Consider the following 24,662-nt stretch of genomic DNA (forward strand, 5'->3'; position numbering starts at 1 on the left):
TGCAAGCAAGACTCCTGTATTTCTTCGTTGTTGTGTTGCAGAAGCCATTGACTATCATCCAATAATACATGTGAGTAATCACCAATGCACACTTCCCTAAGCAATCCCCTATTTTAGTGACTTTATTCATTGTATTTTCTGTGCTTTTTTTCTTGTAATTATTTTCAGAGGTATTTTACAAATTGACTGAACGTAATGTACCTATATATAAGCAGGCCTCACACTGTGAAATAGTCATTGGCAACATTGTAACAATAGATAAGAATCAGTAAGCAGTCAACATTGTCTGAAAACTTGACAAAAAATACCTCTTGATGTCTTTCCTTCCATTGTATGTTTTCCATCTTCATCAACACATACATCATCAAGATCTTTTGATAAATCAGTCACATAAGTGTAGACCCCATTACTTGGCATAAATATCTAGAAAATACAATCAACAGAAAATATAGTTGCAATTATGTAAAGGATTAGTTGTGATCCATTATAAGGCATAATTTTTACCCTCTACACAGACAGTATGCTGGAATCTTAGACATTGCATATATGTAATATTTTGTAACTTTAAACATAGTAATGGAAGTTTAATGCACAGTTGTGTTGGTTATTTTCTTCAGTAGGATAACACAAAATATATATTGGCTAAAAGAGGGTTAAACCTATAATGTTAGTTTAATGCACAGTTGTGTTCAGAATCAAAATGGTTTAGAAAGCCCTCAAGTTATTAATATTAACTGTTAAACCAAAATGACTGCCAGTCAACCATTTTCAATCCAATCTGAAAACATAATCTAAATCAAAGACATACAAAGTTTGAATGAAATATGTCTATGCTTAACTGACATCCAGATGTAGAATTGCAAAAATGCACGATTTTGATGAATTTTTATCTCTAAAATGGTTGTTGTTTGTTCACCCTGAATTGGATTATGAAACATGCACATAAGTATGTTATGATGTGTAATAATAATAATAATTATCTTTATTGCGTTTGTATCCCTAATAGGATTTTGACTAAAATGCAATACAGATGTGAATAAAGACAAACAAACAATTAAATTGAGAATAAAAATACACACAGGAAAATAAAAAAATAAATAAATAAAAAAAAAACTAGCAAATAAAAGTATAAAAAATAATGGTAAAGTAAATTGGATTGTTTTCCACATTTGTGTTGGTGAATGTTTAGATTACTATTGCTATGTACATGACCTTATCTTGTGTGTGTGTGTGCGTATTTTGAATGAAATCAGCCCAGAAAAAAAAAACATGACAGAAAGAGTCATGTGATTGATAATGCTTTTTAACCATGAACTATGCATCCCACATTATCAATATTGTTACTACAAAAAATCAGAATATCCTCACGAATGGGTTCAAAATGGTCACTTCCGGTTCAACTTAAATCCAAGATGGCTGCCAAATTATTCAATCAATCAAAATTTCCGAATGGTACCAGCAAAAACGATATTATTATTAGCCCCTTTTTAAGGGAAGATATTGTAGTGAACTTCAAGCAAGTAGAACAAGCCAACCAGTTGTCAGATTCATCTAGATGGGCAGGCAGCCGGTGTGATGTAAACACAGAACTGTTCAAGTAGAACTAGAATACCTAAACATGTCTGTGTTATTCATTAATTATGTGTAAAGAAAGTAAACAAACCTGGTGAGTTAAGTTATATACAAGTTGACCTGCAAGGTCATAGAAAGTGACCTCATGGTCTGTTACACCAACATCTCCTGCTAGTTTTAATCGTTCTTCCAAACGTTGCAGCTCATCTTCGTTGGATGTTTTCTCAGGCTGTTTAAGTGCTGTTTCTGCATTGCTGACCGATGGGATGTCACCAAGTTTTTCATCACTTCTTGACTCATCTGTGCGAGATAGTTCATCTTGTCTTTTCTTTAGGTCTTCACGAACTATGTTGAAAATATATAAAACATGTTACACAAAAATGTACAGTATACAGTGATAACATTTTATATTGCCTCTAATGATTTGAGATAAAGGCAAGGTATAGTGGTTACCACATCTGTGTTTTTTTCCTGCAAAATAATCTTACATATACTAGTGAAAACTTTTAATACAAATTCTAATTTGAGTTGAACACAGATTATTAATTGAGGGAAAACTGTTATAATTAGTAATTATTATCATTTTTGAATGTAACAACCCAATGTTAGTTGATTACATTGTACATAGTACAAATTAAGTATTTTTAGTGATAACATTTGTCACAATTTCTTTTTTCTCAGCACATTTTTATAAAATACATATACCGGTATATTGCTGGTGAACTGTTTTACAGTTCATGTTATCATTCACAGAGGTGTGTTACTTAATTTTAATCTACATAGTAATTTGCATGATCACTTTATTTCCCGCTTGCTTGCTTATTGAAAACACCTTTCACTCGTACATAAATGGTCAAAATAGTGGTTTTAATGGTAAAGTTTGTGGATACAATAAAGAATATTTGTGGAAAATTAGGTGACGCTAATTATATTCCGAATGAAACTTCAAATCGTATGACGCGTATTGTTCACAAACGTAACTTGAACTGTGACCTATTGTTACATAATTTGGATACTCAGATGCTTGTTCTGATTTTAGTTAAATAAATGTAATATTATATTTATTCTATGTAATGGAAATGTAATTCAAGTGTGACTGTGGACAAAGTGAGTGAAATAAATGTAGTTTCATGAAAACATGCGTCTATGTGAATTAATGCATGCATGTGAAATGTGCATGTGAAATGTGTATTAACAGTGTTCCACAACATGCATTCGACTCTGTTGGAATTTATTTATGGCTGTTCCTTTCAATAATGATTATTGAGACAGTCACATGAAAGGAGTTCTGTTTTGACAGTAAGGACAACATTTATGGGGTCTGGTAAATTTTGACTTCAACATAAAGTAATGATCAATGGCAAGAGGGTGAGTGGCATGCAACACTTGCTGGTTTGCACAGTCAGAAATAAAGTAGAAATTATCCAGTTAATTTCAACAAGTAGTCACAAAAACGAGTGGAAAATAAAGCAACTGAAAAGGAAAGGTAAGCAGAAGGTTGGGAAGAGTGAGAACTGTAGAAAGGTGACACAGTGAAAACACACTGAATAGAATTACAGCATAGAGAAGTCAGTTATTAAGCTATGACTCTTTATACATTAAAGTGCAAACTGTGTGACCATGGAAAACAATTTAAGTGATTGCCAATGTAAAAAATAAAAGATGTAGATAGGGCAGGACTTCCTTCACTTGGTCCAAGATCGAAACCCGCCTATCTAGTTCCCGTAGGAGAGCTCTGCATTATGACAACAAGCGTTATATCGAGTGGCTGCGTAGTGCGGCCTGGGTAACCACCCTTCAAACCAGATCATCATTCCAATGATCCACATTAGTTCTTGGAAGGACACTGAGGGAACGCTGACTAGGTGTTTGGCTAGGCTGCTTAGCACTAAGTAACACGCTTGAAATAGCTTACCAAGCTTACCTCTGTGTCAAACTCCATGCCCAGGGACATGTCGATTTACTGGTGAAGTAAATCCTGTGTTAGCCTGACGCGTTTGGCTATTAACCCCTTGTCTGGGTTGTGTAGTAAAGAGACCCTTCTCAATGGATTCGGTGTCTCTTAGGTGGTAGTTGATAAAGAAATTCTGCGTTCTCCAGAAACCAGCCTGCCATGTGTGCTCGAGGGGGGGCGCCTGACGCTAGCACTAGTGAGTTAGCAATCGCACAGACCTCATGCACTCGTACTTGGTATCTCTGCAAGCTCTGTGTCGAGGCAGTTAAAGTACTATTGACCTCTCATACAGTCGCAGTTAAACAACCTGGTAATGGGAGTTGGGGAGGCCCAACTGGTGAAGTAATTCCTGTGTTAGCCTGACATGTTTGGCTATTAACCCCTTGTCTGGGTTGTGTAGTAACCAGTTGTCTAGGTATGGATTGAGGTGTACCGACATTGGTGAAGCAGCAGCACTACCTGTTTTATCACTCTGGTGAACACGTAGGGCGCTGTGCATAACCTGAGCAGGGGGCACCCGAAATTCGAATACTTGGCCCAGCTGGGCGATTCGAAGGAGATGGCAACTCGCTGGGTGCATATGTATGTGCAGGTAGGCCCCGCTTAAATCTAGTGGGACTAGCCAGTCGAAACGGTGGGTGGAGAGAAGAACCCTGAATGGCATCTCCATGTGGAAATGATCGAGGAGCATGTACTGATTCAGTATGCCTAGGTCAAGAACTAGACGCCCGCCAATAGGGGAGACACTGACGAGGGAGATGGAGATTTCAGCGGTATCCCGTAACAGGATGCCAACACCTGGAAAAGGTCCAGGGATCAGTCACCCGCTGTCTCCCAAACTACACCGGCACAATCTGTGTACGACAAGGATATGTGGCCATGGGTTTGGCAGTTGTGAAGGGGGTGCTCTCTTTTCCCATGAGATGAGTTTTCCCAAGGCCTGAAGTAGTCACTATGTTGTGACCTGGCCACTCACCAAACACATACCTGTTAGAGGTAAGTGTCAAAACATGTTTCCCCCGCTGCTGGGGTGGACAACCACCCGAGGAGGGTGGGGAGCCACCACCTGGCCCTTTCCTCCCTGGGGGCGCGCCGCTACTCTTCCCTCCCGTGGAAGGGTAAGAGTGCTTGCCTCCTGGCTGACTCTGGCTAACGGAAGACGCCCTAGGGCATTGTGTTTTCTGTGCTTGGGGTGCCCTTCGCTTACCCTTGGCAGGGCCAACTGGCTAGCGGATTCGATCTGAACCCTCTGGTTCATAGCACTCCGAAGCTCCAAGACTGTACCCGCCATTCCCCGAACAAAGAGGGTGGAAGATGTCCTGTCTGTGTCACTGAGGTTGGAACATACTGACTCAGTTTGTCTGCGAAAAACACATGCGTTTAAGGCTGCACCTCAGAGTACAGTAGTGGTCCCAGCCAAGAGAGCCAGGTGACACTAGGGAATGTCGCACGTAGATGTGCGGTGGCCTACCTGTAAATGTGTTGCCTGGTCTAGGAGGCTGTTGCGTTCTGCCTCCGAGTCCTGGGCGCGCACAATAATGCGTTCAAGCAACTCTGCCCTCAGCGTGGGATAGGTCGTCTCAGATTGAGCTGGCGAGAACGCCCATGGAACGTAGCTGTCCCCCTTCACACAGCGGAGACCGGACACAAGAATAAATTTGTTACCGTTGTACCATTACCACGTGAGGAACCCTGGTTGGCTGAAAGTAGGGGGGGCAAGTGTGCCCTGCCCCGAAAGCTCTGCCCCAAGATCGGAGGCTGCCAGCACCCTGCTGGCATTAAGTGCCCAAGGCTCCATATGAGGCCTGATGCAATTAGCCTGACTCTCGGCCTCACCACATATTAGTGGGAGAGCCACGGCTGGGAATGGGGGTTCCCCGGAAGAGACGTGTTTAAATACAAACATGCTTTCAGGTTTCTTCCTGCTTGCCACCGAGGGGCCGCAGTAGAGACAGCTTGCTCAGACTGCATCTGATCTACCCGGCCTGCAGGGATGCAATTTCCGACAGTCCTTCGACCAAAGCCCTCAACTCGGAGGCAAACCCAGTGCTGTGCGAGGAAGGGTACACAAAGGGACCCGGAACGGGCCCCATAGGTGGAAAGCCTCCAGGGGCACAGCCTCGCTGCAGCCGGTAAAATCGGGTAAACCACCACCTGAAAAAACAGACTGTGAGGAAGCCCTCCGATCAGAGGAGGGAAACCGAGAACAAATATTGGTACCTTCACCATCGGGCCTCCTACTTGACGTCCCGGTACATGAAGTACCGGTAGCCGAGTATGAGAACTTTCCACTCATGCCAAACACGCAACTCACTTTTTAACCGATAAATATAACCACTGCACAGTTGACTCGAAACCGGGGAACCCTGGTGCTGTCATTACATCTATTCATTTCTAAATACATAGATCAAGCATAATATGAAGACGACATGCATGAGGGAAGCGAATTACAGTAGGAAAAGGAGACGTAACAAAACCAACAAGTGATTAAGCTACATCACCCGGGTTTTATTTCTTTGTTGTGAAAAATACTACACACAAAAAGGAAAAATGACACGAGGGTAAAAATGACAAGGACAACTTATCCTACCAGCTACAATGTCGGATGCTGTGCAGCGACAACGACCCAAGCAGAAACCGAGACAGGAAAAAAAGCAGGTGATCCTGGCAGAGACACTAGACTTGATCTCCACTAGATGCGGAGAAGAAGCAGAGTGGATATTCAGCCCTGATGGCGCCGCCATATGGGCTCGATCACGTGGTTTATGACATAAGAGAAAAGAATTTTGGGGTCATGGGGCTTCCCCTGACCTAGATTCTATCTCACCATCATTGGCAGAATTGCTGATTAATGCCTACAGTCCAAAATAGTCATTTTGACTGACCGGAGTCTATGGTGGGTAATTGAAGGTAGTGAATTAGACCATTTTCTAATACTTTTTTTTTTTTTTCCCTTTTTGTATTACTTGTTTATTTATTTTCTAATACTTTGTTAGAATGTATTGGTAACAAATCTATTCTCACTTATCAAGTGTGACAATATAATCTGCTGGTGAAAATGAAGCGTGCTACCGATTTTAGACAATTTTAGACAACTTATTTAATGTTTTCATTTACATATTTTAAGGAACATAGCAATGCTTATATTACCAGTTGTAGAAGAGGGTCATTTCTATATAATGAATCGTGCATTGTAAATGTCTTACCTTCATGTATTAATTTCCAGGGTCCTGATTTACTAGTGCGAATCTTTGAAATATCTGCCCCGTCAGTTATCTTATGTTTTCTCTCAAATTTCAGACCACAGATTTGTCGTAACAAAGATGTTTTGCCACTTCCTCCAGGACCACATGTAACGTAACAACCACGACCAACTTCATTAATGAAAGTAAAAGCAAAATATAATAAAATATTAACAACATATTTACATATTTACAACATATTTATAATTGGCTTGTGGTTAAATACAATAACACTTGATCGCAGATGACATCAATGTCATTTGTCTGATTATATGATATATGATGGGGTGACACACATGATACACGAAATGTGCTCACACTACAATGGAATCTGTAAATCTTTCTCTAAATGATTTGACTATGTAGTGTAGTGTATTGCTAGTGTACTTGTTAGCTGTTTTAATATATTGCTAGTCATTTATTTTGTATTCTTGGCCTTCATTAAACAGATCATCTTGCAACTGATGGTAAGATGACAAGTGGCGCATGTGAAGTTGCCAATAGTTACAAAATTGTACACAATATCATACATAGACCATTATGATTAATAATTTGATGAGGTGTGGTTGCTATTGATACACTCTAACAACAAAAACATACCAAGAATACACATAGTAAAAGGTGTATAGTGGCAGAGTTACTTTCTGTGTTCTAACTGCAAGGAACTAAGTGAAGGAGATTGATTTATAGCTCATCTGTACTGATCTTCACAATGCAGATTCTTACCGTTATGTTGTGGGACTTGCCTTTATAAAACATTGGTCACATTAACACAACTAGCTGAAGAAAATGGGCAAATATTTAGGGCTGAAACCGTATTCAAAAGATTACACATTCTGGTTCAAGCTAGTAGTGTTCAAGAAGACACAAATACTCGCTATAAATATAGAATTAATGATATTGTCATGAAATAAACAAATTTTACAGAGTTGTCCTCCCAAGTTACGTAACAATTGAGCTGGTAGTCTTCAAGAAGAAGATGAAAATGTACATTGTATTTCTTAGTGAATGGACAACAGATAATGGACAGAAGACGACGGACAGCCACTGATATGAACACTAATAACCATGGTGACAGTGGAGTTTATAAAACCACACAATCCTACACAGAAACACAAATCTGTATCACAACACTTATATTAGACCAATCCAAAAACCTATCAAAATATGAACCACACAGTAAATGATTATTAAAAACAAATCATGGAAATTATGTGATGCTGTACATAAATTTGTCATCTGTAAATAATCACATAACCTGAACACACACCAGTGGAGAACATTGATATTAGCATTCTTTGGAATAAAAAACAAAAGCAAAATCCAAGTATGAACACCAGAGGGCAGTATGAACCAACTAAGACAAATATCAGAAGAAAATCAAAGAAAGCTTAGGTATTGTTGAAAGTATTGGTGGCATGAAGTACAAATAAAGAATACCGGTAGTATTTCCTATATATATATACAGTTAGCACATGTGCTTCTATTAGAGCAATTGTGGCATTTAACAAAATATAACTGCAAGCGATGATTAGGGTGGTTCCAAAGATTCAATTATAATATGCAAATTAGTTAATTAATGTGCACAGATTTCAACCAAAAACTAACCAGGTCTGAGAATTATCCCAAAACATCTGTGTATTAGGTTTCATTGAAATTGGCTAATTAATATGCAAATTAAGCAATTAAAATGCAAAGAATTTTAACCAAAAAACTAATCAGGGCTGCGCAATATCCCAGGGGATCTATGTACCAAGTTTCATTGAAATTTGTTGAATAGTATATGAGAAACAAGTAAAAATGCTTAAAATTAGCTAATTAAGATGCAGATTAGGTAATAAATATGCACAGATTTCAGCCAAAAACTAATCAGGTCTACACATTATTTCAGACATCTATGTACCAAGGTCCATTAAAATCTGTTGAATGGTACATGAGAAACAAATGAAAATGCTTAAAAATGACTAATTAATATGCAAAATAGGTAATAAATATGCACAGATTTCAACCAAAAACCAATCAGGTCTACACATTCTCTCAAGACATCCATGTACCAAACTCCATTAAAATCAGTTGAATGGTACATGAGAAACAAATGAAAGTGCTTAAAATTGGCTAATAATTATATAGATTAGGTCATTAATATGCAAAGAATTTCAACATAAACTAATGGGGTCTGCTTAATATGCCAAGGCGTCTATGTACCAAGCGAAAGTGTGCTAATTAATATGCAAATTCGGTAATTAATACACATGAATATCAACCAAAAACTAACCATGTCTGAGCGTTAACTCAGAGCATCTATGTACCAAGTTTCATTAATATCTGATAATTGGTTTTTTGAGATATTAGTGGAAAAGACACACATACATACATGCAATTGGAGAATTGAAGATATCATCACGAAATGAACAAATCTGAGAAAGGTCTAAATGTAGTATCTATATATGTAATATCAAAGCAATTGAACTATTGGTTTTAACAAGAAGTCGAAAATATCACTTTTTACCAAAAATGACAAAAATATTCACCAAAATTGGAGAATTGAAGATATCATCACAAAATGAACAAATCTGAGAGAGGTCCACATGTAGTACCTATATATGTATAGATATATATTTATAAATGCCAGATAGAATCATCCAATAATGAACCCCCTTTACTTGTAAACAATCATTTGTCATGTTTGATGTATGCGGATGACCTCCTCCTCCTATCACAATCTAAAAATGGTCTGCAAAATGCAATACGCACAGTGGAAACATACTGCAAACAATGGAAACTAGATATCAATGTGTCAAAATCAAAAATTATCATTTTCAACAAGCAAGGTAAAATATTAAGTAAGTTCCGATTTCAAATCAATAGCCAAAAATTGGAAAACGTCTCATCATACTCCTACCTTGGTGTTAAAATCAATGCTACTGGTAAACTGAACAGAGCTCAAGAAGACCTTAGTCACAGAGCAATGAAGGCACTTTTTAAACTAAAACAATTACTCTATGCAGACCCAAATATTCCAATCAAAACACATCTGAAATTGTTTGATGCTATGGTTAAACCAATTTTACTCTACTGTAGCGAAATCTGGGCAAGCGATATTATTAATATGCACTCAACAGACTTGTTTAAACAATCCTTGCCTATGGAAAAATTACATCACAAAATGTGCAAGTACCTACTACAAGTAAACTGTAAAGCCACAAACTTGGCATGTTTACTTGAACTGGGAAGATATCCACTTATCATCTCAAGCATCAAACGTATGATTAACTACTGGCTGAAAATAAAACATATGGATGAAACCACTCTGATCTCTGAGGCCTACAAACTTGGCACCAATTTGGACAAAGAAAACGTCAGTAATTGGACCACAGGCATAAAAAAATTACTGAACCTTTTGGAAATTAGTGATGTTTGCGAAAAAACCAGTATTATCCCATTAGCTACAAAAAAACTAAAAAATATGTTTGAGAAACACTGCACAGAAACAATGCCTAATGACAATAAAGGCACTAATCACAAAAATAAACTTCGTACCTACAGACAGCTGAAAACTGATTTTGCACTTGAAAAATACCTTGAAATTATTAAAAACCCCATCCACAGATCATCTATGACTAAACTGAGGATAAGTGCCCACATACTTCAGATTGAAGTTGGGCGATATCACAACATAGATGTCTTAAATAGAACATGCCCTGTCTGTAACTCCAATGAAATTGAAGATGAAGAACACTTCCTCTTCAATTGTAACCAGTACAAATTTGAAAGAGATGCTTTGTTTGAAAACGTAAACTTATCCGGTAATCTGAAAGCACTTCTCAATAACAAAAATTCTGAAACCGTCCAAGCAATTGCCAAGTTTATCAGCGACTGTTTCAATAAAAGAGAGAATTTCATGAAAAGCAATTTACCAGCTGCCTCAAAATAACACCAAAAAAATATTTATATAATAATATTTTCACAGTATTACTATTTATTTCTTTTTTATTATTATTATTACTTATGTATTTTATTGTTCCTTATATCCTTATTGTATTCTAATCTAGATCCCAGAAGGGATACGATATCAATAAAGGTTGTTATTATTATGTAATATCAAAGCAATCGGACTTGCGTTTTTTAACAAGAAGTCGAAAATATCACTTTTTACCAAAAATGACAAAAATATTAACCAAAATTGGAGAATTAAAGATATCATTACAAAATGAACAAATCTGAGAGAGGTCCACATGTAGTACCTATATATGTAATATCAAAGCAATTGCACTTGCGGTTTTTAACAAGAAGTCGAAAATATCACTTTTTACCAAAAAAGACAAAAATATTCACCAAAATTAGAGAATTGAAGATATCAACATGAAATGAACAAACCTAAGAGAGGTCTACCCAAGGTACATATACACCAAGTATCAAAGCATTCAGGCTTGTAGTTTTCAAGAAGAAGTCGAAAAAGTAAAACATTGACACGGACAACGACGGACGACGACGACGGACAATCACTAATATGATAAGCTCCGCTCGACAAAGTCGACAGCGGAGCTAACAAACATGATTGCCATCAGAGTTTGACCGGACTCCACACAAAGACGTTCACCGAATTTGTTTTAAACTTTTTGGATTTCAGCATTCCCATGATGTGTTCTTGGAAGGAAAAATGTATAATAATAAGGTTATTACAGGAATACTTCAAAGTATGCACTCAGACAGTATGCTGCGCATTGGTACTCCCGCTGTACTATCTTCGTGTATACTTTGAGGTATCCTCGTAATAACCTCATATAATACGTTTGTCACTGTAACACCATATATTACAGGGGGCCATAATTTTGTGGTATTGCACTGGGTATTGGGTATTTTCATCCTACCATATTAGGAAACATGAATTCCAAATATGGAATGATTATGTGCATACGCATTCTCTAATAATAAGAAAAGTTCTCAATGTTTTAGATTTCGTAATTCCCATGGGAGGAAAAAATGTTGGTTGCAATCGACCTCTACTGCGCGTTGGTCGATACTCCCGCTGTACTGTCTTCATCCATATTTTGCAGTATCCTCGTAATAACCTCATATACATGTACATGTATATAATGTGCTGAAATGATCACCCACCAAACTTACCACCATTAATTACAACAATAATACAACTACTGACATGATAAAGGTTGTTGTAATATATTATGAAATAATTCACGAAAAAACTATGCTGGGACTTGATTTTCCTAAAAAAACAATGATGATCATATATTTTGAAAATAAAAATGAATACCACCCAAACACATGCCTACAAACTTGACAGTTAACATAACGACTGCTGAAAACCTTCACAGATAGCCAATATAAATAGGAGAAATTGTGTCGGCAGGCAATTTAAAGATGACATCTGATTGACCACATGTGTCAGGAATTTACTAATCATATATAATATTACAATGTCCCATAAGTGCCATAACTAGTTCACAATAGCAACACCAGAGAAACCACGTCCAATTTAAATATCTATGTACCAAGTTTCATTGAAATCTGTTCAATAGTACATGAGAAACTAGTGAAAATGTTTAAAATTAGCTAATTAATAGGCAAATTAGTTAATTTATATAAATAGGATTTCAACAAAAAACCAATCAGATCTGCCCAATATCACATGGAATCTATGTACCAAGTTTCATTGAAATCTGTAAAACAGTACATGAGAAACTAGTGAAAATGCTTAAAATGAGTTAATTGATATGCAAAATAGGTAATTAATATGCAAAGGATTTCAACAAAAAACTAATCAGGTCTACGCAATATCACATGGAATCGATGTACCAAGTTTCATTGAAATCTGTAAAATAGTACACGAGAAACTAGTAAAAAATGTTTAAAATTAGCTAATTAATAGTCAAATTAGGTAATTAATATGCAAAGGATTTTAACAAAAACCAATCAGGTCTGCACAATATCACATTGGATCTATGTAGCAAGTTTCATTGAAATATGTAAAACAGTACATGAGAAACTAGTGAAAATGCCTAAAATGAGTTAATTGATATGCAAATTAGGTAATTGATATGCAAATTAGGTAATTAATATGCAACAAATTTCAACAAGAAACTAATCAGGTCTACGCAATATCACATGAAATCCATGTACCAAGTTTCATTGAAATCTGTAAAATAGTACACGAGAAACTAGTGAAAAATGTTTAAAATTACATGTAGGTAATTAATAGGCAAAATTAGGTAATTAATATGCAAAGGATTTCAACTAAAACCAATCAGGTCTGCACAATATCACATGGAATCTATGTACCAAGTTTTCATTGAAATCTGCAAGCTAGTACTTGAGAAACTAATGAAAATGTTTAAAATGTGCTAATTAATATGCAAATTAGGTAATAAATGTACGCAGATTTCAATAAAAAGAACAATCAGGTCTGAGCATTAACCAATCAGGTCTGCGCATTATTACATGGGATCTATGTACCAAGTTGCATTGAAATCTCTTTGAAAGTACATGATAAACATGTAAAATTGCTTAAAATTAGTTAATTAATAGACAAATTAAGTAATTAATATGCAAAAGATTTCAACTAAAACCAATCAGGTCTGTGCAATATCACATGGAATCCATGTACCAAGTTTTCATTGAAATCTGCAAACTAGTACTTGAGAAACTAATGAAAATGTTTAAAATGTGCTAATTAATATGCAAATTAGGTAATTAATATGTAAAGGATTTTAACAAAAACCAAACAGGTCTACGCAATATCACATAGAATCTATGTACAATATCACATAGGATCTATGTACCAAGTTGCATTGAAATCTCTTCAAAAGTACATGAGAAACGAGTAAAAATGCTTAAAATTAGCTAATTAATAGTCAAATTAAGTAATTAATATGCAAAAGATTTCAACTAAAACTAATCAGGTCTACGCAATATCACATGGAATCTATGTACCAAGTTGCATTAAAATCTGTTCGAAAGTACATGAGAAACAAATAAAAATGCTTAAAATTAGTTAATTAATAGGCAAATTAAGTAATTAATATTCAAAGGATTTCAACTAAAACCAATCAGGTCTGCACAATATCACATGGAATCCATGTACCAAGTTTTCATTGAAATATGCAAACTAGTACTTGAGAAACTAATGAAAATGTTTAAAATGTGCTAATTAATATGCAAATTAGGTAATAAATGTGCACAGATTTCAACAAAAAGAACAATAAGGTCTGAGCATTATTTCAGAGCATTTCAGCATTCCCATGATGTATCCTTGGAAAAGATTTATAATAATACCATGCCCAATTGGAATGGCACATATGTAATATTAATTGCATAAAAAGTGTCCAAAATGTAGACAATTATATATAAACTAAGCAACTATTTTAAAGAAAATATACAGGCCAGAAAAAAATAGAATTTTTCTTTTTACTTTGATATCCACTACTTTATTTCTATATGCTCAAGACATGTTTGGGATTTAAAAAGTTCAAGCCCTGCATTTTACACCAGACAACAATAAAGACATATCCTCCTTGTCTATCATGCACTTTATATATGAACCACGTTAAATCAGAAAGCCAGTCAAATTATTAATGAACCAAGTTAGCGTCACACCTGAAATTTGTGACATAAAAGAGAGAAATTAAATTTAACTTTTAAATTTATTCATTTGTTGGAAACCATGTGGGTAAGATAATAACAGATAAAACATTCATTTCGTCAGCATCTCTATTTGGATTGGTGCAGCTTGACAGAACTGAAACACAAGACGACATGCAAAGATACCAGTCAAATTGAGGCGGCTTCCTACAAGTTGGGTAAATGTATAAAACATTACTAACTCCTCACGTATCCAACGCAGTGAATACGGTACTTGCCAGAATATTCATATGCAATATAATATTTATCAAGAATCCGTGCTGATGAAATCAAGAAAATTGACAGACTGACCCACCAACACAGAATCAATAGCCTGGCAAATTCACAATAAAACAGTCATGAATAAATGGTACTGGTTTTAAATAGTCCTTGTGACAGCCAACAATTTTCCGACAATAACTAAAATAAAAATATCCATGAACAATCGTCAATATCTCACAATTGCATAAAACTGTAAACACACCCTCTATGGGTCAAAGGTCATCTATTAAATCACTCAATCCACACATGTGGATAGAAAGTCAACACATAAAATAAACTATGAAGAATCCTGACATATATTCATGGAAAAGCAGTATAAATGTATACAAAAACAGAATAAGCTTTTGCTGTCGTAGTTCACAAAATCTAAGTCAAACCACAGGGAGCCCAAGAACTATAACAAACTGTACGCACTCCCTATGTGCAGGGGGGGGGGGGTGTCGGCTGGTATCTTGTGTAAGAAATAGACAAGGGATGAAGGCTCCAGCCAGCTCACATTTTTTCAACTAGAAAAAAACAGACGAACAGAATGAAAAATAAAATCTATAAAAAAAAAAATTTGGTTGAAGAATATTAGTTGTACTTTCAAATTTTGCCAAAGCATTACCTATATTTTACCTATATCTACAGAATAAATCATGAAAACTACACAAATTGACTCCATTTATGAATAATTAATGGTTGGCCCGACTGCATGCCACAGTTGGAGGCGTGGCCTATTCACAATTTGTCAAGAACCAATCACAAGACAGGTTACAGACCAGTTGAGTGAGGCTAATTTAGTTGTAACCTTGGTGTGGTTCATGGCCTGTCTTATGATTGGTTGTTACTAACGAATGTGATTAAATCAAAATTCCTGTCTACATTCGCATCAAACAGTCAGAAACAAATGTCCCTATCTTGATGCAGTCAACTTTGCTCTATTTTATTAATACCAAGGAAGCAAACTTGTTAAAATGTTATTTGGTAATTGTAAATAATTTCTTTTTGGCCATTGGAATAGCACAAACAAAACATGACAGCTGGCTTTGAAGGGTACAAAATAGAAAACACCACATATTAGCCCACATCTCATTCTTGTTTTCGTTTCAGTTTTTTTTGTGTGTATGTATGCTTTTGTTACTGTATATTTTTATGTTGTGTGAAAAATAAAACAAATCATACAAAAAAAAATCTTGATGCAATCATTAAAGTACTAGTGCAAATTATCAAAACTTGTTACTATAGACAATTTCATGTGTAACACTAGATATTAGTGATTTCATATAAACACTGCCCTCTTTAGATGATACAGGCAAAGTTAAAATCAGAAGGGACCAGGCCAGTCAAATTATTAGTGAATTAAGCTAGATACATGTATCAACGATTTGACATAAACAGCGCCCTTTGTGCTTGTTTTCCCCTTATTGCCTATTCACCAGGCATTTAAACTATCAACATTACCAACTCCATAGATGCATTGTCAATACCAATATTTGTCATTGTTTCCATAGAAATGTTTTTGATATATCACTCGGATAAATATCACCAGCTCATTCTTTGGATCAAAAAAGTTGATTACCTGTACCAGTGGCATTGCAATATATACCTGTGGATGCAGTTCAAAATTTGCCATGTGACATCTTTTATTGCATAACAATTTATTAAACACATCCAGGATATTTGTTTATCTCTGTTCCAAACCACAGAAAACTGCAACCCAGCCTGCAAAGTCAACACAAGTGCAGAGTACCTCTGATAAAACCCAAAATGACACCACCAGTAAAGAAAGTAACATGTTATGCAATAAAAGATGTCCATGGCATCCACAGGTATATATAGCAATGCCACTGGTACAGGTAATCAACTTTTTGATCCAAAGAATGAGCTGGTGATATTTATTCGGGTGATATATCAAAAACAAAAAAGGGTAGTTCCATTTCTATGGAAACAATAACAAATATTGGTATTGACTATGCATCTATGGAGATGGCGATAGTTTAAGGCCTGGTGAATAAGCAATCAGTAAGGGTCTTACTAGATACCGAATGTAGTGTGGTGACTGTGGGAGCTAACCTGGTTCTTTCCTCCCAAATTATTGAGGGGAAAGGAACAATTCCAAGATAGCTTCAATTTTTCCTCTCCCGTTTTGTGTCTGTGTATGCGCATATTCCCATATGTTTCGTCTCAGAAACTTAGAAGTATATAGTTAGTAGACACCCAACAACTACAATCTCTCTTAAAAAGATCATTCACAGGATGTAAAACATAAAACAAACGATGAAAAAACAAGTCATTGATGAAATAGTCCCCGGTGGAATTAGAAGAAATATTATTCATGCCAGAAATAAAGTAATATGTATCAAAATCATAGTGAATAATTTAGAGTGGCTGGCCCAGTATCAACTGAACACAAACCGTCAAGCACGCATAAGATACCACATTTTCAAAAAACAAAATGGCTACCAGTCAGCCATCTTTTCTCCGATCATGAATCAATTCGCAATAGACATGTATCCTAACATGTATTATGTATGTACCAAATTTGAACACAAACTGACAAGCATGCATAAAATACCAAATTTTCAAAAAACAAAATGGCTGCCAGTCAGCCATCTTTGCTCCGATCATGAATCAAATCACAATAGACATGTATTCTAACATGTATTATGTATGTACCAAATTTGAACACAAACTGACAAGCATGCATAATATACCACATTTTCGAAAAGCAAAATGGCTGCCAGTCAGCCTTCTTTGATCCTAAAACATGAATAGAATCGCCAGACATGTATCCTTACATATATTATGTATGTATTTTCTATTGTACCAAATTTGAACACAAACCGACAAGCATGCATAACATACCACATTTTCAAAAAACAAAATGGCTGCCAGTCAGCCATCTTTGAACCGAACATGGACATGTATTCTAACATGTATTATGTATGTACCAAATTTGAACACAAACATTCATAAGATACCACATTTTCAAAAAACAAAATGGCTGCCAGTCAGCCATCTTTGATTCATCATGGATTGAATCAGTAAACCACTGAATGTGCACTGCATATTGACCAAGGAAGCTCTACTAATCTAACTGTGATGCGAACATCCCAAGCCACTAAATAGCGTGCTGATTGAAGACAAGGAAATCATCAATTTCATCTTGATAGAAAACACTGCTGGCTTAGCATAAAGACTACTGCATTTGTTACTGGTAACATTATTTCATACACACACGCACATTAGTGTAGGGAATTTCAGAGGCTGTAGTTGTATTTATTGTTATTATTGATTGTAATGTTTGGGAGTTATATGTAATTATTTATTGTATGTTCTATTGTGTTTATAAGTATATTCCCAATATTATTTTCCCAATATTGTGTTTTCAATTTATGCGAGTGAAGTTACACCCCGTATTTACAAAATCAGGTTATTTATTCACAGGTGTAATGTGGCCCTGTTTTTGACAGGTAAAAAAAACTCACAATCACGAGTAATGAGTGGTGTCCTTCACGAACAGGATTGTTTGTGCAGAATATCATTCAACCCTGTGACATTTGGTGTCAGAAGTGGGATGTGTTATAATTTATTAAACACATCCAGGATATTTGTTTATCTCTGTTCCAAACCACAGAAAACTGCAACCCAGCCTGTAAAGTCAACACAAGTGCAGAATATCTCTGATAAAACTCAAAATGACACCACCAGTAAAGTTCAGCATTTCTGCTGTGGTAAAATTGAGCATCAGAAAGTAACATGTTATGCAACAAAACATGTCCATGGCATCTACAGGTATATATAGCAATGCCACTGGTACAGGTAATCAACTTTTTGATCCAAAGAATGATGATATTTATTCGGGTGATATATCAAAAACAATAAAAGGGTAGTTCCATTTCTATGGAAACAATGACAAATATTGGTATTGACTATGTATCTATGGAGTTGGCAATGTAGATAGTTTAAATGCTTGGTGAATAGGCAATCAGTAAGGGTCTTACTAGATACCGAATGTAGTGTGGTGACTGTGAGAGCTAGCCTGGTTCTTTCCTTCTAAATGATTGAGGGGAAAAGGAACAATTCCAAAGATAGCTTCAATGTTTCCCCTCTCGGTTTGTGTCAGTGTATGCGCATATTCCCATATGTTTCGTCTCAGAAACTTGAAGTATATAGTTAGTAGACACCCAACAACTACAATCTATCTTAAAAAGATCAATCACAGGATGTAACACATAAACAAACGATGAAAAAACAAGTCATTGATAATGACATAGTCCCCATTGGAATTAGAAGAAATATTATTCATGCCAGAAATAAAGTAATATGCACCAAAAGCATAGTGAATAATTTAGAGTGGCTGGCCCAGTACCAACTGAACACAAACTGTAAAGCATGCATAAGATATCACATTTTCAACAAGAGTTGGCAGAGCCATCTCGATGCTGGGAAAATAAGAGTATTTAAAGGTGTGTTTTGAAGCAATGGATTGGCGAACAGGCAGAAAAGCAATTTCAAAGACTTTGTCTTTGTTTTAATGAAAACTTGAAGTATACATGAGGGTACATATTATTATTTATTTATTTTGGAAACTCAATTTTTAACTGAAGGAATTAAACTAAATTAAATAATCATGTTAGAAATGACTACTGTTCAACTCCGGACGTTTAATTGTACTTAGTGTATGTTACTATGACAATCAACCAATTTGAGAAAAACAGTCAACAATGACTAAATGCATGGTCACAACCAAATCGCTGTTTAATTGAAATAAAAAAAATAAAAGAAAGCAGAGAACTCTAAGACAGGAAGAGAAACACGAGCGATGTAGTCAAACAACAGGCATTACGGCAGCCATGTTTGTTTCACCTCGATCAATACAGTATTACCAACGATGCACTTTTCCCATAAGCGTGGGTATGTGGAAGTTCATAGCCAAGCGTATTTCGATCAAGAACAAGATAAGACATTACGTGACATCACAATTTGCCATCGATTTCCAGGTTCAGGTGCATTTCATACAAGAAGATCGATACGAACTACACCTTCGAGTGTAGCAGACACAATCCCGATGGCAATAGGAAGTTCGAAGGAATCTACAGTTGATTTATAACAGACGAAGTAAATGAAAATCACTTTTCAGTCCTCGTTGAGGCACAAACGTATTTAAATGAGTTGGTAAACAAGAGACAATGGCAACTCCACATTGTGGCAGATTTAATACACACTACTACAGTTCAACTAAAGTTTACAAACACCATGGTCAGTCACACGAAGTCCCCAAAAAGGGATGTTTAAATGCACCGGGGAACACGAGACGAACAATTGTGCAGACTCCACGTGAAAATGGCAATTAAAACTTTGCTTGCAGATTTTCCTGGGCAGATTTACATAATAATACAGTTTGATAACACGGCCAGTCACATAAAATCCATCAAAAGGGAACTGCAAGTTGTATAATGTCAAAACAGTACCATGATTTCACATACATTTTGAATACATTCTCAATACAATTTACACAATACTTATTTTCTAATGAAGTTTCTTCACAGCACAAACTATTGGAATCATGCACATGTGTGAGTACTTCGGTCACACATTTTATCGCTACGCCCAAATAAGTCCATCATTTATTGCACAACTGTGACCACACGACATCATTCTGTTAACATCCACACATTTTCATAAAATCTCCATGAACATTTTGACCTTTCATAAGTAAAATACACTACAATTTACTCCAGAAAAACAATTTTCTTGGTACATTCCCACATTCTTGCATACTAATGAGGGATTCAGACACATTCCAAGCTGAACAATTTTCTTGGACTAATAACAAAGCTGGTCAAAGCTTTGCCTTTCCCAGCTAAAAAACAAAATGGCTGCCAGTCAGCCATCTTTGCTCCGATAATGAATCGAATCGCAATAGACATGTATCCTAACATGTATTATGTATGTACCAAATTTGAACACAAACCGACAAGCATGCATAATATACCACATTTTCAAAAAGCAAAATGGCTGCCAGTCAGCCATCTTTGATTCGAACATGAATCAAATCGCCAGACATGTATCCTAACATGTATTATGTATGTACATTTGTACAAAATGTGAACACAAACCGACAAGCATGCATAATATACCACATTTTCGAAAAGCAAAATGGCTGCCAGTCAGCCATCTTTGATCCGAAATGAATTGAATCGCAAGACCTGTATTCTTATATGTATTATGTATGTACTAAATTTGAACACAAACCGACAAGCATGCATAACATACCACATTTTCAAAAAACAAAATGGCTGCCAGTCAGCCATCTTTGATCCGATCATGGATTGAATCAGTAAACCACTGCATGTGCATATGTCCCAGATAAAGTATTAGGCACATGCAAAGAATGAACAGATTTGGTCCACATGGTTCTGAAATATGACTCCAGATGCACAGACGAACAGATGGAGACCGAATTATAAGTCCCCAAACATGGCAACAACCAAAGCATGCATGCATATATTACTCGTCATCGTCAGGAAGGCAAATGGATATGGTATGTAACGCATTCCATGTTAACTTTGTTTAGTTGTTAAGAAATATCTAGTGGTTGTTGCATCAGACTCATGATCGGTAGACTCAAGTTCAAATCCCACCTTAGGCTGAACATCAAAAGGATCAACCCCTCCCCTGGGTGAGTGTGCCACAGACCCAGTGGGATGGCCAAATCCACTGGCTGAAACTTATTCACTAACAAATGTGACTTTGGGGGAACCTAGGTTAAGATCCGCAAGTGCTTGTGTTCGACCGAGCCTGGGTGATGCCAGGTTAGCATTAAACTTGCCATTTAATAGAGAGATGGCCACACAGCCCTGTCATGTAGTCCTAAACATGAATATGACTTCTGTGGTAAAATGCACAATGTGTCAGCACTTGCAATTTGCACAATTACAAAAAAAAGTAAGGAGAGACAACAGTGACACTCAATGTCCAGAACTGGTGCACAAAAACAATTAAAAACAAATTAAAAAGAAAATAAATGTCTACTAGTATGTGCTTATGTCAATGCTCTATGGAAGTAAGCCTGATTGGACCACTAAACATATTGATGTTTCAGGGGTTAGTGAAATTAGCTTGTAAATAAACTACATGTACAAGGCTTTTTGTAAACATATGAGTAAGCTGTGCAAGTGATTAACAACACTCATTAGCATATCTACACATTCAGAGTAAAATTACTTTAGATGGCTATCGTTATTTGAGGAGTGACAGAAAAAAGAACAATAAATTTGGTGGACTTGCTATCCTCTTCAAAAGTCAACTACAAAAATATATTTCAAAAATAGAAGTTATATCTAGTAAGTACTTATGTTGTAAAATTGATGGAAGAGTATTTGATAGTGATTTAGATCTTTATATATGTTCTGTTTATATTCCTCCTGGAAACTCAGTCATTCATAACAGACAAGACATTGAGATTTTTGAAAAACTATCCCAGGATGTCATTAGGTATAACAATATAGGGGAAGTTCTTCTAATGGGTGATTTTAACGCACGTACTGGGACCTTAGCAGATCATATAATTAATGATAATAGTACCTATATGCCAATACCAGATAATTATGTTGATGATGAGTATAAAAATAGGAACACAAGCAGCCTGTCGGCTGAGATAGCTCCGCTGTTAGCAATGCACATGGCAATTAAAGAACAGAAGATATCATTAGAAAATGAACAAATCTGAGAGAGGTCCACATGTAGTACCTATATGTATAATATATCAAAGCAATTGGACTTGCGGTTTTCAACAAGAAGTCGAAAATATCACTTTTTACCAAAAATTACAAAAATATTCACCAAAATTAGAGAATTAAAGATATCATTACAAAATGAACAAATATGAGAGAGGTCCACATGTAGTACCTATATATGTAATATCAAAGCAATTGGACTTGCGGTTTTTAACAAGAAGTTGAAAATATCACTTTTTACTAAAAATGACAAAAATATTCACCAAAATTAGAGAATTGAAGATATCATCATGAAATGAACAAATCTGAGAGAGGTCTACCCAAGGTATACACCAAGTATCAAAGCATTCAGGCTTGTAGTTTTCAAGAAGAAGTCGAAAAAGTAAAACATTGACACGAACGACAGACGACGACGACGGACAATCACTCATATGATAAGCTTCGCTCGACAAAGTCGACAGCGGAGCTAAAAAAAGATCAGAAAGTCAAAAGTTTTGGTAAACAAGCAGCCTGTACGCTGAGATAGCTCCGCTGTTAGCAATGCGCATTTTAATTAAAGAACAGAAAATATCATTAGAAAATGAACAATATGTATAGTATCAAAGCAATCAGTTTTCAACAAAAAGTGGAAAATATCACTTCTTACCAAAAAATTACAAAAATATTCATCAAAAGTAGAGAATTGAAGATATCATCATGAAATGAACAAATCTAAGAGAGGTCTACCCCAGGTACATACACACCAAGTATCAAAGCATTCAAGGTTGTAGTTTTCAAGAAGAAGTTGAAAAAGTAAAACATTGACACGGATGACAGACGGACGACGACAGACAATCACTCATATGATAAGCTCTGCTCAACAAAGTCGACAGCAGAGCTAAAATTGTACTTGTCCATATTGAGAGATATTGCTCTGGAACAGCATTCAAAATCAGCCAGTTTGAATACATGTATATATATATAACATGATGTATAACTATTATATAAAATTTGAATATAAAAGTCAAAGCTTTTTAGAGATATGGCTCTAGAAGCCCAATCATTAAAACAAAATGGCCACCAGTCAGCTATTTTGAATCCAATCTGAAAAAATAAAATGACGTGCATCAGGAACCTGTAATGTCTAATGTATGTACCAAGTATGGACGAAATCCATCCATAAATGCCAGAAATGCTTGATATTTGATGATTTTTTAGTACAAAAATTACCATCAGTTGGCCATTTTGAATAGAATCGTCAAACCAATATATCTGTCTATCTATGACATGATGTATAATGAATATTTAAAAATAGAACATAATCAGTGAAAGTAAGTCAGAGATATGGCACGAGAACCACATTCATTAAAACAAAATGGCCAACTGGCAAAATTATTTGCATCAATGTCTCATAATGTCTAATGTATATACAAAGTTTGAACAAAATCCATCTGTAAACAGCAAAGAAATGCTTGATTTTGATGATTTTAGCACAAAAATGGCTGCCATTCAGCCCTCTTGAATCAGATCATAAAACATAAAATTGACGTGCATATGTATAATATCATGTATGATGTATGTGTGAAGTTTGATTGTGATTGGTCCAGGAATTTCTAAGATACAGGTCCGGACGCACTCACGCATGCACGCACGCACACACAGAGGTCAAAACATAAGTCCCTGTTTTCGGACTGCGTCAATCTATTAATCCTGAATGGTTGAACACCGGAAAACTTATTAGGTATAATTTGGCTGGGGATGCCAGTACAGTAGACTATGCCTTAGTATCAGAATCTTTCCTTTCAAATATCCAATATTTCAGAGTGAATGAGATTAATAATTATCTGATCATTGGGCCATTTCACTAGCAATAACTACAAGGGATTTACTGTCATCAGAAAACAATGAAATTAAATGTACATCTTTAGCAGATAGAATACTAAGTCAATTAATAGATATCAGGATGCACTCCACAGCACAGAAATCATTAATAAGCTGGTGTCATTTAATTATGAAAACAATAACATCCAAAATTCAGTAACTGAACTTACAAACATTATTTGTAATGCTGCTGATAATTCACTGAAAAAAATTAAACACAAGATATCGAGTAGCAATAAAATGAAAAACACAAAAAGACAGAAGTGGTTTGATGATGATTGTTGGAATTTAAGAAAGAAATTTAGAGAAGCTGCCAAATTACATTGTAGTGGAGAAATACCCAAAAGACTGCCATATACGTGGCCAATTTATGGTACTAAGAAAGAAATA

At 35.8% G+C, this 24,662-nt stretch overlaps 1 long non-coding RNA gene across 1 annotated transcript in view; it reads right to left on the reverse strand.

Annotated features, from left to right (window-relative positions):
* Window positions 1-1,791: 1,791 nt before the first annotated feature.
* Window positions 1,792-24,662, reverse strand: part of LOC146730204 (uncharacterized) — a 62,774-nt gene continuing 39,903 nt past the window's right edge. The window contains exons 2-3 of the long non-coding RNA XR_014927929.1: window positions 6,733-6,900; window positions 1,792-1,917 (exon numbers count right to left, since the gene is read on the reverse strand). This is a non-coding gene — a long non-coding RNA (uncharacterized LOC146730204). The remainder of the gene's footprint in view (window positions 1,918-6,732; window positions 6,901-24,662) is intronic.

This window comes from Saccoglossus kowalevskii, chromosome 20 (genome assembly GCF_978046115.1).
Source record: "Saccoglossus kowalevskii chromosome 20, keSacKowa6.1, whole genome shotgun sequence".
Classification (NCBI taxonomy): Eukaryota; Metazoa; Hemichordata; class Enteropneusta; family Harrimaniidae; genus Saccoglossus; species Saccoglossus kowalevskii.